The 12,363-nt window shown below is 27.5% G+C and overlaps 1 protein-coding gene across 3 annotated transcripts in view; it reads left to right on the forward strand.

The window, feature by feature from the left end:
• Positions 1–1,380: 1,380 nt before the first annotated feature.
• The window catches only part of LOC141535009 (GATA-binding factor A), a 35,058-nt gene continuing 24,075 nt past the window's right edge, over positions 1,381–12,363 (forward strand). For all 3 annotated transcript variants that reach the window (XM_074254722.1, XM_074254724.1, XM_074254725.1), the window contains exon 1: positions 1,381–1,889. The gene's annotated coding sequence lies outside the window, so the exon portion shown is untranslated. The remainder of the gene's footprint in view (positions 1,890–12,363) is intronic.

Genomic DNA, 12,363 nt, shown 5'->3' on the forward strand with positions numbered 1-12,363 from the left:
CATAATATTTTTTTTTGAAAATTTGGATTGGGTTCTGATGGGGATTTCCCCATTGGGACCTGAGAGGGACTGTCCGATGAGGGCCACATAGGACTTTGCGTGACATCCCTATGTGGGGTCCCTATTAGGCAGCCCGATGAGAACCCAATAAGTCTTACATTAAAATTTCTAGTCGGATTGTCATAGTCGATATATACCCTAATTTTTTTTTAAATTTATTTACATGAGCTCACATCAATTATAAACAGAATTCAACAAATAGGAGTTCATTTTTTATTACCTTTTTTATTGTTATGTTCGTAAAATTTTCCATTTGGCATGTGCCTTGGCATTTTAATAAACTATAATTTATAAACTACACTGATAAAAAAATTAACTTGACTCAAGAGCCAAAATCTTGAACCAAGAATATCATTTTGAAGAAAATTATTTTCTTGCGTCAAAAAATTATTCTTGATTTAAGTAAATTTTCCTTGCCTCAAGAATTTACTCTCTTTGCTCAAGAAAATCATTTTCTTCAACACAGTAAAATTTTTTTCTGTGAAAATGGTATTTTTGGTTTAATATTTTAGCTATTGAGTCAAGTTAATTTCTTTATGAGTGTATAAACACAGCGTAAAAATCAATGCAGAAGATCAAGTATCATCCATCGAAACGGACAATTATTTTCAATCATAAAAACTCCCAATAGTACCGAAAAAATTTTCAAAAATTCCAACGATACCAAATTAGACGTTAAGCATTTTTCGGCCAACATTTCTTTCCTCCCTAACCCTAAAAAAATATGTAAGTACACACAATATACATCACACTTACTTAATGATCAATCTTATCTGTAACAATAAATAACCCTCGCCTAAAAAATAATTGAAATTATTAAGAAAAAAAATATCCACCGAGAATGAAAGATTAATTACCCAAAATCCACATATATATTTTTCCTACTATGTTAATTTATTATCATTTGGCAGAATCTTAAGCAGACATTACCCGAGCAGCGAAAAGGGTTCTCGTGCCTGGGATCCTTTAAGTGATTTGATTTAAAATTATTGTGGGGCGTTCCTCAAATCTATTCTGAGCAATTTACACATTAATGCGAAAGCTAAAGAAGAAATATCGCGAAAGTGGGCGGAGCGCGAACAAGCCCCGCCCATTAATCGTCCATGTAAATTTAGGAACCTCCCAATGATACTATTTGCCAGATTAAGGACTGATTGTCGGACCCCACCTTTTCGTATCACTAGATATAGATATAGGTATAATGAAGATAGAAACATCAGAGAACCCCACTACACTTCTATGGTATTATTTTGCCGCCAACTTCTCCTACTACAGTAAAAGGTGAGTGTCCAGGGCAGTCTGAGAAGCGCAGTCAACGACTGCACTACGTCTGTCGTCGTGTCCTTTCTATCTTTTCGATTTACGACGATAATTATTTTATTTTCACTCAGACATTTGTCAAACAATCAGAAAAACAAATAAAAATTTATTTAGTTCCATTTCGCTAATTATATTAATTGCAATTGAAGTATTGTTAATTAATTTCTTCTTTGAAGTTCCAAATTGGTGCTGTGGAGGGTGTTGACTTGAGTGTTTTGATTAATGATCATTATCATTATTATTGACAAGGTGGAGTGATAATCAATTATTGATTGGTGATTATTCATACTGATTATAGTTATATTATATTATTACTCATAAAATTCAAAACAGTTTTGATTAATCGATGATTATTCAAAGTCTCACTGGATTTTGTTGACTACCACGTGACTCTGCTTAAGTTCAATTTTACTTGACCTTTTTTTTTTTTTATTATTCGATTGAAGAAAACTATTAGTGGTTGTTTTCCGATTTAAGTTTTCAAGATTTGTGATTATACTTTCTTGTTGGTAAGTAATTAATAACAACATAATTTTTTTTTTACTATTAATAAAATCACTAAATTTTGATATTTGGCAAATGGCAGCGATTTTTCCGGCCCCTACCTTGTTTTTGTGATACGGATTTGTATTGGGGAGAGTGGGGGGCAAGATCACGGATTTTTCTCTGAAAAAAAATTTTTTAATGAAAATTAATTGTATTTGTTTTTTCTAAAGGATCAAAGTGTAATTTTTCCTCTTTTTTAGTGTTAACAGCCGTGGTTACGATAAAATATGAATGTAAGAATATGAACAGATAAAAAAGACGAGTAATAAAAATTATTTAAAATTTATCCTCTAAATTAGAGTTTTTTTTTTTTGAGATCTAATTTTACTTTTTATTTCTCACGTATTTAATTGAATTATACGTTTGAAATTGATTCTTATTTCCAATAAATCTGATTTATTGATGTCTTTGTTACAAGAGCGCAATGATTTTATGTAAAACTAAATTTTTAGTTATTTTATTCACGGAGAGATGGCGCAGGGTAAATATTCCGGTTCGGCGGTACAGAAAGTTTCAATCCGCACATAACCTCATTTGTGACAATTTATTCGCTATTTTTCGATCAATAAAATAAATCTAGACATTTAATAATTTAATATTGTAATAAAAAAGTTGACTAAATTAGAGAAAAAAATTTTTTGATCTAGTAAAATTGACTAGAGCCAGATAATTTCTTAATTATTGAATTTTTCTCGATAACAAAACTTTAAAAAATAATTTTCTTGGTTCAAAAAATTCCTCTTATTCTCAATTTTTTAATCGTAAAATTTCAATAAATTCAAACAACGTATAGTGATTAAAAATCAGGATTCATGCGTCTTTTCTTATCAAACTTCTTATTTTTTCCTGGGTAAAAAAGGAATGGATAATTTAATTGATTTATTCGAAATTCGTAACGTTTGTCTTCGAAAATAAGTAATAGTTGGTAAATAATTTTTTATTCATGTTTTTAAGCAAAAAACAAAAAAAAAAGGATCTGAAAGCAAGTTCTCGAAAAAAGAGCAGAAAAAAAATAAAGACTAATATTATTTCCCGAAGGTAGACACTGCGTAGGTTTGAGTAGACTATCTGCAAGCTATAAACCAATTCCGAATTGACGTCTACTCTTTAAACGTGAAGAATAGCTAAACAATACAATGCTATCTCCGTGTTCAGAATTTTTTAAAGGCTCCTTACTTTAGTTTATCCTTCGCTATACTTTTGTTTATTTAAATTTTTATTTACTGAAGATATGCAAATAATCCAAGATAACAGAAATTTTTTCTTTTCACAAAAAAGCTCCTAAATAAAAATTTATATTTTTCAAAAATTTCATTAAATAAATTTCTATTTTCATAGAGTTCGGTTTTGATCAATTTTCCCGTTTTTTAAGCCCAATTTTCCACGATATTTTTTATCATCCTGACTATTGTCTATTAAAACATTAATAGATTTGACTCATTATATTTACATGCGGGTGTACAATGCAATTGTATTAAATTGCAAACAATTTTTATTTTATGTTTTACTCATAAAATTCTTGGATATAATGATAATAATAAAAAAAAATGATAATCATTATTATTGTGATAATAGGTGTTAAGTATGTAAAGCTGAAATCAACTGAGGGCGGAAGTTTAACAATCTGACCAGATAGTTCTTATCATTATCTTTTATACGCTGATAGATGTGTGCTCAGTACTTTTATTTCTACTCAAACTATAATTAAGCATACACAACTATATATTTAAATGTTTACTTTTACTGAATTATATTTGCTGAAGAGTTTAAAAAATACTATAAATATTTGAAGAAGAAATAAAGTTGAATAATCTTATAAATTTTTTTTTTTTTTCTTTAAATCTTTAATAATTAAAAAAAAATTAGTTGATTGAAGAGAAATATTGTTGATCCAAGAGTAAAATTATTTTGAACAAAATTGGCTGTCTTAATTCGAGAATATTGGTTTAAAATAAGTTAATTACAAGACTTTTAATAAGATTATAAGAAGAGACAATTTTTGAGAATATTTTTCAGGGTTGAAACTTTGTAAGACATAATTTTATTTTTAGTGAAAAATTAGAATTTAAAAAAAAGAATCAAAAACACAAATTTCGAATAAATTTTACAGATTCGTGAAGAAATAATTTATAAAGTATTGTAAAATTAATTCAAGAAGCCAAACTGGAGAGGAAGATTACTTGATTCAAGAGAAATATTTTTGATTCAAGATCAAAATTATTTTGAAAAAAATAAATTAGCTATTTTGATTGAAAAATTTCTTGTTTTTTAACTCATTGTTCGAGCTTTTTAAATTTTATATCTGAGCATCAAGACTATTTTTGAGAGATGAAATCAAATCTAATATCGAATAAATATAATTTTCCAAAAATAACAATCGTCCAATCGTTCAACACTAAATTTCTTCATTCAACAATTTAAAAAAAGGAAAAAAAAATTTTTAACCCATTTTCAAACATATTTAAGATCCATTTTTGATTTTTAAAACAAATTATCTTGAAAATAATAAATTGCTTCACCAAATTTGCAGAATTCTTAAATTGCAAACTTGGTTATAAATTAAATCACTTATTCAAACTAAATATCTCAAAACAAGAGTAAATTTTTTCAGATAATTTTGTTGGATCAAATTTATTTTCATTTAATTATTTAAACACCTTCATAAAATCAATTGTCAAAAAACTATTGAAAGAAGAAATCAAGAGACACATGATCCTCGGATGATTTAAAATGGATTGATGTCATCCAAAGCCCAGAAAAAAATCCACCCATACTTGTGCCCTGAAGATATATAAAAATATATATAATATAAGTGTAGAAGAAAACAAAGACGAAAAAGACACCGGCGATTTGAAAGCCACCTTCGGAGTTTTAGGCCTAATTAGTTGTCGCCCGTCGTCACTTTAGTGAAGTATATATATACATATATTTTTTAATACACATTAAAATCCTCACAATCACAAAGAACAAAATAAAAATGACTTTCAGTCGGCCGATCGTTTTCACAACGTAAATTATAAAATCTCTTGGAGTCACCCGACGGTCAAAAATCTTTCCGCCCTCCGGACTTTGGACTCCGGATTTTTTCATCTCTTTCCAGCTCCAGCTCCAGCTTGTATTTTTTTAACCAGCTCTTTTTTATAGACATATTTGTCATTTTTTTTTTTTTTATTTTATTTATTTCCCATCCGGTCGTTTGACAACGCGCTTCAAGACTTAATCTTTCTGTCCCATCTAACAAGGAGGAAATAATTAGTAAAATCAAGCGAATTCACTTTATTATTATTATTATTATCATTTGCCTATTCAATATTATATAAAATCCTATAATGGAACAATTAAAAAAAGCAATTGGTTACTTTAAATAAAATATTAACCGAAAAAAATTAATACCTTTTCCGCAAACATTTTATTTAAATAAAATAGAATTAATTACTAGTATTTTTTTAAGGACCGAAATTAAAATAAAAAATTCTCGGTGTAAAATCGACAGACCGAAAGTTTGTTCAATATTGACTATATTTATATATTTATAATATACATAGTAAGAGGACAGAGAAGAGAGCGACTAAATTGGTTAGAGGAGAAAAAAAATAAATTAATGGAGGGTCGCGTGTCCGACGGGAAATAGCGGAATGATGACGCGCATTCATTTCTACCGGGCCCAATCCTTCCTTGATGACACGAACATGTCCCACATGTTTATATACCGTAATATATACATATATACATATGAGGACATCTCAAAATACTTGATGAAGATTCGAAAATTTCCGACTATTTTATCCATTCATTCATGTCTCCTATTTATTTGTTTTTAACACTCTCGTTTTTTCACTCCTCGAAAGCCTTTTTGTTGTTGCCGCTGAAAACGCCTACATGCCCGAGGATTGATTCGCTAGATATGCGCATCGATTGAGTTGCTCATGTCTTATTGATAATAATCTTTCAGCATTCTACTTAATATGTAATAAAATAAAATTATTTTATTGAAATCTTGTGTTTTTAAGATAGACATTTATCATCTTTTGGATCACGCGTCACATTCTAAAATTTTAGTTCTGGAGTCGCCGCTGGGTGGCTTCGGGTTAAAGGCTTCTTGCATGTGGAATTTTCAATACACATATTGATAAAACAATAACTTGTAAAGTATTAATAAAATCCTCGTAGTGAATTTCTTTCTGGAGAAAATCTATTGAATATTATCTAATCCAAAAATTTTTTTAGTGAAGCGTGTTTATAGATCATTTGTACATAAATAATTAAATTATATCGTCTACAATTATTATTAGTAGTAGTAATTATTATGTTTAAGATTGGTTAATTTTTTTAGTGACAATAATTTTTTATTCATTAAAAATATTTAATCCGACGTTTTATCAAAAATTTTTGCCATTTTGCAAATTTTGTTCAATTAACAGTATTATGTTAATTAGTAACAATTTTCAATAAATAAACTTTAAACAAAAGACAATGATAATTAACAATGAAAGTTATAATGTAAGTTCAATGAAAAGTACAAAAACAACTTGAAAAAATATTGGGACTAGACCAAATTACACGGAGAGAATTAAATTAAATCATCTATAAATTTTCTTGTGTTAATCATCTAAGATAGTAGCAAAATTTTTCAGTGTTGAAATAATTAATTTTCTAATTTTGTCATTAGAATTAATAATTATTTAATAGAAATTTCTATAATAAAGTATCGTAATATTTTTAATTTGAATTGTAGCAGTTATTATTGAGGACGATAACGATTAATATTGAGGATAATGATTTTTTATATGAAATTTCAATTAGCTTAGATGATAACTATTATACTTTGTGATAATAACTGTTATCATCTCTCAATTATTCGTATTATAAATATCTTTTTGTAGATTATAAAGTTAATAGTAAAATTGAAGATTGTAAATTTTAATTTCAATTAGTGAATTATGATAAACAATATTAACATTAGATAATAACGATTATAATATTGACGATGTTTATAAATATTTTTGAAAATAAATTTTCACAGCTGTTATTAACATAAAGAATTGTAAATTTAATTACACAGTTAGTAGATACATTAAATGAAAATGTTTATTTAATAACCAAGTATTAATTACTATCAAGTTAAATTAAAAAAACCAATAACTAGATTGTAATTTTTACTATTTAATTTTCTCCGTATAAAATCGATTACAAAAAAAAATTTTTTTCTCAATGTTTTGTATTGCATTTTTCATTGGACGAAAACATTTATACAATGTATCGAGATGTTTGTATCGAAGTAAACATTAACGAGAAGAATAAGGGTTGCTATTTGTCGATTCTGCAGTCTATAAGCAGGATAATAACATAGATCAAACTCTATAAGCCAAGCAACAAGCTACGGATATCAGAGCACATTAACGTGGGCGCATCTCGCGGCTTCCAGACCTAACCCACGGGGGCCTCAAGGTGTTGATATAATTTATGAGACAACTGGAGATTGAGAATTATTCAGATAAACTAAAGCGAAAAAAAAAAAAAAAGTTAAATAAATATCACAAGTCGCCGTTAAACCAGTACTAAAAAAATTCAAAATTTATTTTTATTCATCGAATCCAAAAAAATGCTTTGAAAAATTCTAATGAGTTTTTTTAATAAATTTTTTACCTCAGTATTATTAATGGGCGAAACAAGATCTACAGGTTATAATTATCATAATCCGGCGAGTTATCTAAGGAAAAAAAAAAAAAAAACATTTACACAAAATAAAACTCCTGATCGGGAGAATCGATGCGACGATTACGTACGTTAGTGCTTTTATATTTATAAAAATGAGTATAAACATTTAATATAATATTTACTTAACTTGTTTTTATTTTATTTGCCGTCTCCACTCGGCACAACCGCATTTGCTGGTTTTATTTTTATTTTCATTTAAAGGAATCACGAGCAAACGATCGTGCAAATGGTACCAGCGCGTTATAACTGTCAACGTAAGTCCGGTCATGCAGTTTAGTTTAGTTACATTAACTTTAACTCGTTGTGAGGAAATAAATTTTTTGATAATAAAATGAAATTAAGTAACAAATAAACGGTGAAAAAATCATTTTTACAAATAAAAATTTAAATTTAAATTATTACTGTTATTTTCTTGATCAGATACTACACTGGGCTCATGATTTCTAATGTCTAGATCCATACAATTATCGTAAAAGACACGATCGCTTTATTATTATATAGAGACCCATTTGAGGAAAAGACCATTACACTCTATTTCCATTTTATTTAATGCATTTATTTTATGTTTGATGCATTTTTTTCACTTACTACTTCTATAGAAAGTATTAGAGAAAAAAAATTGAAAAGCGGTTGACTCTAATGCGTAAATGTCGAAACATACTTGCATGGAAAACTTTGTTTTAATTAAAAAAAAATTATTTAGCTTAAGTTATGAATGATGAACTCCGGAAAATTTTAAATTATGGTCAAAAAGAAGTCTTTACATTTACTCTTGAGAAAAATCTTGAAAAAGATTGACCTGCAGGCCATCCCGGGAACTTTTTGCTATTTTTGAGCTGGAATTGCTCAAAAATTTACGACCTAGTTGATTTTTGAGCGCAAAAATCAGAGATTTGTTTCGGAAAATTTTTGGGAATTTTTAAATTGTGATAGCTTTTGAACGCGTCGTTTGATTTTGATTTTCTGGTGGCATTCGACGCTGTTTTCTATGCATAATAAGTACATGTAAGGTTTTGAGTCGATTGGTAGAAGAATTTGAAAGTTATCTCAAAAAAGCTTTGAAAATTTTTTTTTGGTTTTTACTTTTCAAATATTTTTTGAGCGACTCGACCGATTAACTTCAAAAATCAAATTTATTATTGAAGTAAAAATTAGGCTTCTCGCTACCTGACAATTTTTCCCCAAATTTTTTTTTGTAACCTTACAGAGTCACTTTCAAGGAAAAATAGTAGAAACTCTCGAAAATTAGGTACTTTTTCTCGATAAGGCTGCTTGAGACCTTCAAGCTTATTTATCTTGAAACTGGGCCAAATTTTGGAGGAACAATAATGAATTTTTGAAATTAGTATCATTTTAAAATCGCTGTTGATAGAAAATTATCAAAGTAAAAATTAAAAGAGGAGTTGAAAGTAATTTTACAAATTTTGAATAAATCTGTTTTTTAATTCTTGTAAAATCGCAATAAAAATTTTTCGCTTAAAAAAATTAGAATTATTTTTTAAGTACAGTCAAAATGAATAGTAGAATTTGAACATTAAATGGTCGCTGTTAAGTGATCGGGAAAAAATTTCTTCCAGATTAGCAAGTTTATCTTATGTTTATTCTGTTTATATTAATACATTAATTCATTAGATAAAATTCATAGAGTAAAGTGTAAGACGATAAAAATAATTAATGAATTATAATTAGATAATTGAGTTGAAGGTAACAAATTTAAACAATACTTATATTAATTTTATTAATTAGTAGCTAAATAACGATTCAATATATCGATTTTACTGAGCACATAAAATCCATAAACTCATGAGAGTTAATGATTCGTAAACAGAAACCAGGAGTGTATAATAAAAGTTTTAGAGATATTGATCGGAATATTTAATTAACTCGTGGACTCCCATTATATAGCTGGATATTATACTCACCTTCCCTGTCAAATCTTTCTTGGATGCAGCTGGTATATCGTACGCCTATCTTATTTTTTTTCATTGATATCAGAGCCATAATAATTATAATAATTAATACAAAAATACAAAAAAGTGTTAAATATTTAACAAAAAAATTTTTAACACAAAATTTTTTACTGTGTAAAATAGATAGATAAAATTATTTATTTTTGCCAAAGTCTATAACAGATGACAATTTTTACAAAATACATACAAGTGATTGCATAAATTTTTTATGCATACAAATAATAATTAAAACTAAATTTAAGAGATATAAATTAAGATTTAATGAAAAGTCAAACCCAACAATAGTCGAGAAGAAAATTGAGATCATCCGACGCAGAGCTGCCTTTACACAAGCGAGTTGGTTAATAAATAAAATAAAATGGAACAAAAATGTTAGACGGAGGCAAATAAGAGGGTATTCAATTAAAAATAATTATAACCCACAGGAATAAGGTGTTTGCATTGGCCTAGTGTCTAGGCAGTTAATGCAGTTGACAGTGGTTAATTAATTGCCATGTCCCGCCGATATAACGGGTTTAGAGCTGTCACTGCAACTTATAAACTTATATACATATTATACCATACAAATACAAGTACATCTACATTATACACTGTAAATATGTACAACTCATATCTAATAGTCAGACAAACAGTTAATATATATATTTAAAGATTAAAGTGTGTGTTTTATGCATGTGTAGGTAATGATAACTGCTTAGATTCGATGTCAAGCTCCCAGGACATGATTTTATCAGATTTTATTGTAAATTTACAGTTGCTGATCTTGTGATCCTGATGGTGTTTGTTGGTTTTAAACCGACGATTATCGGGGATCGAGTATTTTAGCACTCAATATTTGCAAAGCTGGATATTAAGTTCGCGTTTGCGGACATTTTATCGTTTAGGGGCGTTTTCAAATGTATAATAATAGTCATTAAATAGTTAATAAAATAAAATATTTATCAATTTGCATTAATTACTGGCTACTGGTTAATATTGATAAATAGTATAATTACCCGGTTTACGGTTTTACGGCGCTTGGATATATAAGTGAGGTAATAAGTGCAGAAGGGTGTTGTTCGGAAACAGCAGGGGTATTTTAATGTATGCACGATAATGCTAACTGATAAGTGATTACTTATAAGTTATAACTGATAAGTATCTTAGAAATTGTTGGCAAAAAAAAATTTTTTTAATTATAATTATTATTATTAATTAAAGTAATTTTAAATAATCTGTAAAATGTGTTTCTATAAAATTTGTAAGGATAATAAAAATAAACATATAAAAATTTGGAAAAAAATTTTTTGACATTATTCAAAATTTTAATTTTCATAAAAATTAATTATAAATGAAGAAAAAATTTTTTTATGCTTTAATTGTTCATTTTTTTTATGTAAAAATTATTTTTAATATTTTGGAGTTGAATTGTGTTGAAAAAATTTAAATAGAAGAATTTAAAATATTTTACGGAATACTAGATGTTCATATTAACCCGTGAGAATATTTGCAATTAATTAACTCATTTAGTTTCTATTAAATTTATTAATAATAACAATGATTAATAGGATAATTACTATGATTTATATTAATATTTAAAAATAATAAATTATGTTATTAATTTCCGGTACTAGATAAATACATTATATATGCTGGATGTTATACATAAGAATTTTATATAGAGTAAAGAGATTAAAAGAAGATCTGTGAGTGTATTGATAAGATCTCACGTGGGAATATTGATTGAAATGAGATAAATAGGAAAGTATTAAATTCCTGAGATACTAGTGAGTCAAGAGTATTTAATTCGTAATTTGTAATCCACCTTCATGCGTGTAACGTGGATATAATGTATATACATAGAAGTTGCTGATAGTATAGTATAATAAGATGAGGATAGAAGGATAGCAAGATTCTGAACGAGTTTGTATTATAGATTTAATCATCAGTTTGTAAGTTTGTAATTACTTTGAAAAATTTATTACTTTGTATGATGACCTATTTTTCTTACTTTATCATTATTATTATTATTTTTATTATTATTATTATTATTATTTAATTGAATGAATTACTTTAAAATGTTATTCATGTTAAAAAAAAGTCGAGTAAATAAAATGCAAAAAAAATAAAAATATTTAGCAGCTGATGTCCGCGAATCCGTCATGAAAATTCCAGGTGGTTGCAGAGCGTACGCATTTAAGTATTCGAGCTATTCAACATAACAGTGGCTAGTCCATTGGCATTGGCAATACACATATGAGTAAAGGTTCAGTTTATTTTAATCAGAATAAGTTTGCCTCTGGTGTCTTATATAGTATACATATTTGGCTTATGGCTACCGAGGATCAACCATCCTTACACTTATAAACTTTTATTTATTCTTAACTTAAGGACGAGGCAGACACACACGCGATCTACTATTATATACTGACCGCGTATCTTGAAGCTAAGAGCTTTAATATTACAACACAGGAGCTACCATTTATTTGAGACGTGAGTTATTACGAACTACTAATTGCGTTCGGTATAATTTCTTACTTTACTATTATATCTATTTATTATTATTATTTTTACTTTTATTATTATTTGTGAATTATTCACTAGCAACCTTGCAGTCACTGTGTGACTGCCGTGACTTGTAAATTATAAATAAATAAAATTTTGCTTTATTAAATAATTACTTTTGTTAAATTGCACTGTACTTTTTTAACTATTGACATTTATAAAGATGTAAGCTCATGACGATGTTACACTCATCAAGAGCTTTCAT

The sequence above is a fragment of the Cotesia typhae genome, unplaced genomic scaffold, assembly GCF_013202065.1.
Source record: "Cotesia typhae breed Kobodo isofemale line unplaced genomic scaffold, CoteBio_Ctyphae scaffold_13, whole genome shotgun sequence".
Taxonomy (NCBI): domain Eukaryota; kingdom Metazoa; phylum Arthropoda; class Insecta; order Hymenoptera; family Braconidae; genus Cotesia; species Cotesia typhae.